Source organism: Capsicum annuum, chromosome 10 (assembly GCF_002878395.1).
Source record: "Capsicum annuum cultivar UCD-10X-F1 chromosome 10, UCD10Xv1.1, whole genome shotgun sequence".
Classification (NCBI taxonomy): domain Eukaryota; kingdom Viridiplantae; phylum Streptophyta; class Magnoliopsida; order Solanales; family Solanaceae; genus Capsicum; species Capsicum annuum.
Window position 1 is genome coordinate 216,986,360 of NC_061120.1, and position 7,262 is coordinate 216,993,621.

Sequence of the window (7,262 nt, forward strand, 5' to 3'; positions counted from 1 at the left end):
GGTTTTGGTATGAAAATTTTTTTGAAATACAAACTCTTCTTGTCTTCTAAACATTCCTTGTGATCAATCAAATCGTTGAGTGAGTTCGACGAATCCAATTATTTGAGGTACCACTATAGTTGGATTGAAAGTCATTTTATCCTGGGAGGAAGATTCCAAAACCTCGGGTACAGTGAGGGAAATTATTCCTTAAGGACACTCCGTGAAGTCGGGGGACTTGGCTTTACATTTCTGTTTCATCTTAATTTCTGAAAAAATAAACACACTTCTTAGAAAGATCACTTTGATCTTGTGTTGAGAGTGTTTTTGTACTTCATTGTGTTCTTGTTTTAAACTTGAACTAGTGTAGAAGTTATTGTGTCAAATTATAGATTCTTGTAACCGAAAACATCGAAGAACAGAGGGAATGTGTCGCATTAGAAGCGAACGATCAACGGTGTCCTCTAATCACTAAGGCGAGGTTGGTCCCTCTTTTAGTAGACTCGGCTATGAATATTCATTTAGAAATGAATGTCGGGGTTCTTTTGTTCACGCTAACCTCATTTTCAACATGCTGAAACTTTTTGTTTCGTCGAACCCTGATAGACCCTTGACTCAAGACAAAATACAATTCAAACTAAGATGTAGTTTAAGAAAGAAAGAAGTGTAATTAATCTTATTCCAAGTTCCCAACAATGAAATGATACTCGATACATGTATGATCTTGGCTATTTAGTAGCCATCTTAGCTCTTGATTAACTATCTAACAAACTAACCACTAATTTAATTAACTGTTGAATAGTTAGTTAATTAACAGAATTGGCTAAATTACCAGACTGCAGCCATTAATGACTGCTGAATTTTACTCTATCCATCAATCTTTACTTATCCATTGTGATTTGGCGGTCGTACGTGCACCCTGAAAGAGAAATAAATAGAATAACAATTTTTCTACTATATCACCCTTTGTGTTTATGTAATTGCTTGTGATTAATTTGATATCAATCTGTGCATAAACACGTCACATATTTTTTTAAGTAAATAACAATGTCATCAGAGGCGGATCTAGGATTCGGACTTTCCGGGTGCCAAGTAAAATTGTCAACGGGTACATTTATGATACTTGTTGCCTTGTTTTAATAAAAAATGCTTAAACGATAAAAAAAATTAAAAAATGATGTGCTGCTGACCTAGATAAAACCCACGACCTTTGACCCACAAAAGTGAAACTTTACCACTTGCACTAGATAGTGCTTTGGTATTATGAACGACAGATTTAATATTTTATTATATCAATCTGAATATATAGAACAATGCTTAACAAATATATAGAAAAATGCTTAACAAAAAAAAAAAAAATTAAAAAATGATATGCCACAAAAGTGACACTTTACCACTTGCACTAGATAGTGCTTTGGTATTATGAGCGACAGATTTAATATTTTACTGTATCAGTCTCTATATATAGAACAATGCTTAACAAAAAAAAAATTAAAAAATAATATGTTGCTGACTGAGATTGAACCCACGACCTATTACCACAAAATTGACACTTTGACACATTGACTAGATAGCACTTTGGTATTATGAGTTGCAGATTTAATACTTACTATATCAGTCTCGATATATATAGAACATTGCCTAAAACATAATATGTTGCTGCCCCAGATTGAACCCACGACCTACTACACAAAAAGAGCAATTTGTCACTTGCACTAGATAGTGCTTTGGTATTGTGGGTGACAGATTTAATATTTTAATAGATCAGTCTATATATATAGCTATATATATAGAGTTTCCGTCGAAATTTACGGGTGGCGTGCCACCCCCACCGTCCTTAATAGATCCGTCCATGCATGACATGCGCATGCTCATTATAGTCCAATAACGTAGAGCATATGCAGACATTACCGTTGCCTCCGAAATAGAGATACTGTTTTCGATAAATCAACTACATGTATGCTCATTTTTCTTCAATTTATTTGTCTTAATTTAGCTAAAAGCAAAATTTAATATGTTTGTGGTAATTTCATTCACCGACAAGTAGGGCGGAGCCACCTTTCATTCACGGGGTTCATTCGAATTCTTTCGACGGAAAATTATATTATTTTTCTATGATTAAATATGTTTTTATGTACGTATAATAGATGTTGAGCCCACTTTGACTAATTCGTATATTTACTTCTAAACTCTTCAATAAAACTTCTGAATCGGTTGCTGGCGACAACAAGCTAGAATTTGCATGTACTTGCCTAAATAGTACCACATTGTAAGAATGGGTAGGGGACCTCGATTAGTTCTATAAAAGTCACATTTGTATTTTGCATGCATATCATGTGAAGTTTCTTATTAATTAGACTTTGCCACTATAATGAAGTTATTGAATACTAGATGTATTGTATTCTTTTACTGTTGGCGCTATTGTAAATTTACAAAGTAAGTTTATATATATATATATTAATAAAAATTTAATTGTTGTAATTCATTTTCACATAGAATAGGTATATATAGCTAGGCATATATAATAAAGTCATTAACTTAATCAAGAATAAAGGTTTAAGTTCTACTGTTATGGCAATAAATTTATATGATAGAAAAGTCAATACACATATAAATTTGATTTAAAGGGGTGAACAACTTGTCATTTCAATACTGGTAATTTGCCATACCATAACTACTCAATCTATTTCAATGTAGAATTTATGTTACTTGTTAGAGTAGCTAGTTTATAGTATAAATCTATCATTTATTTAATTTATAGGTAGGTCATTAATAAATGAAATGACAAGTAAAGTAAAATGCATATGTATTTACTCATGAACTGTGGAAAACATACTTAAAAGTATTTTAGTTTTTTAAATTTCATACTTAGAATTATTATGCGTGTAAGTTTCATATCCGAACTATCACAAATTAATTAGCACAACACATATAAAATATTAATTATTTGAGTTTCATACTAAGTGAATAATTATTTTCTTATACAATAAACTCTCTATAGCAATCATCCTCTATATATAATAACATTTCATTATAATGGTCACATTTTTTACGGAAGCAACTTTCATATCACAATACATCGTATGTAGTATATCTAACAACATCTCGTTATATCGATCAAAAAAATATTTCAATAAATGACGTTTTTATAAGGAAATTGACTCTATTATTATTATTGTATATAATTTAGAGTAAATACATAATTATCCCCTGATGTTGGTCGAGATTTTCAAAAAGATACCTAAACTTTAAATTAGACTTATTACCCCACGATTCTTCTTTATTCCGTTCCAAATACACCATTTTGGACCTCTGCGTGTATACACACGCCACAGGCGCGTGAAAGGGCTCAAAATTGTCTTTTTTGACCAATAAAAAGTTGTCACGTGTAAATAATTAATATATCATTTATATTTTTTCTAAAAGGAAAAAAGTTAATATTTTTTTATTTTTTTAAATTACCTGGTACTCCCCTCTCCCCCCCCCCCCAACCCACCCTTTCTTCTTCAACACCATTAAAGCTTCATTGAAACTTTTTTTTTTTAAATATCATTAAAACTCCATTGAAGCTCAACACAATGTCTTTTTCAACACCATTAAAGCTCCTCTATTAAAGGTCTATTGAAGCTTTTCTTTTTTTAGAAAAAAAAAATCTTTAAAACTCCATTAAAGCTCATTTAACTATCTTTAAAACTCAATTCAATTATTTAACTATCCTTAAACCTCAATTCAATCATCACACAAATTTTTGAATTGATTTGAACAAAAAAAAAAAAAGAATGGACGGGAAGAGAAAAGGTGGGGTGGGGGGGGGGGTTTAGGGGGAGATGTTGACAGGGTGCATGGGGTGTTGGACGGAGGGTAGGGGTGCTGAATGAGGGTGGGGGTGGAGGGGAGCTGCTGGACGTCGGGGGGGGGGGGGGGGGGTGCTGGAAGGGGGGGGGGGGGGACGGGGGGGGGGGGGGGGGGGTAAATTAAATAAAAAGGAAAGATTTATTTTAAAAAAATACGAAATTAAATACATTTAACACGTGGCAGCACCTGATTGGTGCGTGTGATCAATCTCTTTGTTGTGACTGAGATTCAGCGAAAAATGATGTATTTGCAACGGATTGAGTAAGAATCATGGGAAAATAGGTCGAATTCAAAGTTTAGATGTCTTTTTGAAAATTTTGACCAACATCAGGGGGTAGTTATGCATTTACTCTTTAATTTATACAATAATACAACTTTCATTGTATTTAGGTAGTGATATATTTTGCATACCGTACTAGATTATATGCACTTATATTTTGTGTTTGTTATACTGTTATCGGTTCTAAGCTGGAGGTCTATCGGAAACAGCATCTCTGCTTCACCTAAGGTACGTAGTGGTATGGTCTGCGTACACTCTATCCTCCTTAAACTCCACTATGTGGAAATATACTGGGTATGTTATTGTTGTATATAATTTAATTTCAAACGATAATAAAGGATAGTTAATTACGAACGAGGTGGTTTGGATCCCTTCACCCTACAATTCATAAATTCATTTAGCGAGACTCCAATTCGAGTATCGAATAGTGAGTAAGAAGAAAAAGGGTTAATTAGGAATTTAGGATCACCGACAGTTAGTCCAATATATAAAAGGGAAAAAAGCCACACATTATTGTGACTTGTGAGGGATCAAAATCAAATAGAGCAAATCAGGCAAGATTTTTTATGTTGGGACAAGTAGGGACACCCCCTAGCTAGATCAAATTATTAAGCAGTAGGTAGAGATTAATTAGCTTTTAAGACCAAATAAATTCTAAATCATCTAGTGAAAAAAAAAAAAAAAGAGTAATTAAAAAAGAATATATAAGATTTTCGTGTTCTAATTTAGAGGTATGATTGCTTAAATAATATTTTACGTATTAAAAAAATACAAACAACATAAATCCCGGTAGTCTGGAGTTTTGTTACAGAAAATTTTGATATTTTTCATAATTACTGAAAATTTCGTTTTTGGGTCTGTCAAGATACATAATTAGCTCCATACACCTCCAACAAAGATATATTTTTCCTTTGTAAAGATACATAATTAGCTCCTGATACATTCTTTTTTAATGTCGAGTCTGTTGAGATACATAATTAGCTCCCGATACATCCAATGAAGATACATAATTAGTTGAAATTTTTGTAATTACTTTGTAAGGGTGGAAATTTGTGTAAATATGATAAATTAAGGTGTATGTTTGTGTTATTATTTCCATTAAACGATAACTAAAATTTAATTACTTTTGAAACGTTAGCTAAAGTTTGATTGACAGTTAAAAAAGGTGGTTTAATTCCCATTTCTCACGAAAACACTCTTTAATTTAGGGTCTTTTTATTTTTCAAATTTGAAATTGAAATCTCTAAATAAGAACGATGAAATCCTCCTAATATTAAAAGTAAATGTTAGTTTTATGTCATTAGATCAACAATGTTTTCTCTTTTATTAAAGTTTCAAGATTTTCGTAGTTTAATCAAGAAGTATGATTGCTCAAATAGTATCTTACATAGTAAAAGTGAATTTTTTTTCAATTAACTTTGAAACATCTGCTAAAATTTGATTGACAGTTCAAAAAGTGATTTATTTTAAATTTCTCGAAAATACTCTTTTATTTTTTTATTTTTGAAAAAAGAATATAAACACACGTCTTAACTTATAAAAAAAATTCCATTCTTCCAAAATAATTATAAAAATTTCAACTAATTATGTATTTTCGTTAGATGTATCGCGGGCTAATTATGTATTTCAATAGACCCAAAATTGAAAAAAATATATTGGGAGTTAATTATGTATCTTTACAAAGAAAAAAATGTACTTCGTTAGATGTATTATGTATCTCGGTCGATCCAAAATCAGAAAAAATGTATCGGAAGCTAAATGTATCTTTGCAAAGAAAAATGTATCTTCGTTGGATATATCTGGAGCTAATCATGTATCTCGATAGATCCAAATTTGAGATTTTCAGTAATTATACAAAATGTCATAATTTGCTGTAATTAAGCTTCAAATTTCCGGAATTTATGTTGTTTGTCCCTTTTTTCCATTTCACTTTAAATTTCAAAATCGAAATCTCTAATTAATAGGGATGAAATCCTTGTAATATTCAACAATTTCTTCTCTCTGATTTATTATTCTAACTTGTTCTTGCAACTATTTAGTGATCAGCAAGTTACAATAATAATCCAAAAACTATTTAAAAAAATAATTAAGTTCAACTCCAACAATTATAGCACTTAATTAATTTAAGAATAAATTTAGCAATTGTACCAAACAATTTGGTGTCCTAATCATGTCTATGCTACTTTAATTATGAGAGGTTGTTAGTTAATTCAATATTCATTCTATTTTTGGATTAAAGTGGTTTTAATATTCATCATATTTAATACTAAAATAAGTCACTTTTGTCTGTGTTGATTAATTAAAAGACTAATGGATAAAAGGGAATATTACTCATTGCTTGTATGACTTTTTCCTTTAATATTTCCAATTTTTAGGTACATAGGCATGAGACTTATACACAATTGTTATATATAGATATATGAGTACAAGTTTTACAAGTCAAGATAAAAAGTTGTTTTATATACACATTACACATACATATATAAGCTTAGTTTGCTAAATTCCCATTATATTTTCCACTACATACACATATGCATATGTTAATGTAATTAAATACTAACTTAAAAGGAGATTTACACGATTCTCCGGGTGGAGGTGAATCTACGTATCACAATAATAACTTAATTTATCGATTGTTATGAATTTTTATAAGACAAATGAACTTTCAAGTTCAACTGATCATCATTGAATATATGTTGCTCTACTATATATTAATTATATGCTTATATTATGTACTTTTGCAAGAGGACTTGGAAGCAATTATTAATACCTAAGCTCATACTAACATTTTAGTATGTAGTCCAACCAAATGGTTAGGGTATGTGTAGGGGTCATAGCCTAAGTTTCATGATACTTAATTAACATTTATACATTTTGTTTTTTTGTTATAATTGATATGATGGAATTTAATTAAAAAGAAGAAACAAAAAGAATAAGATAATGTAGACTATCATGAATTGCTACTACTAGATTATGTATTTTAATTAATTATACGTAAAAAAAATTATGGATTCGAATCACGAGAATGAAAAAAAAAATTGTGATAGAAAGTAACATACGTGATTAAACATGAGGTGAAAAGCAACAATAATATGCTATACATAAAATTTAAGGGACAAGAGAGTACTACATCCCAACATTTTCGTGT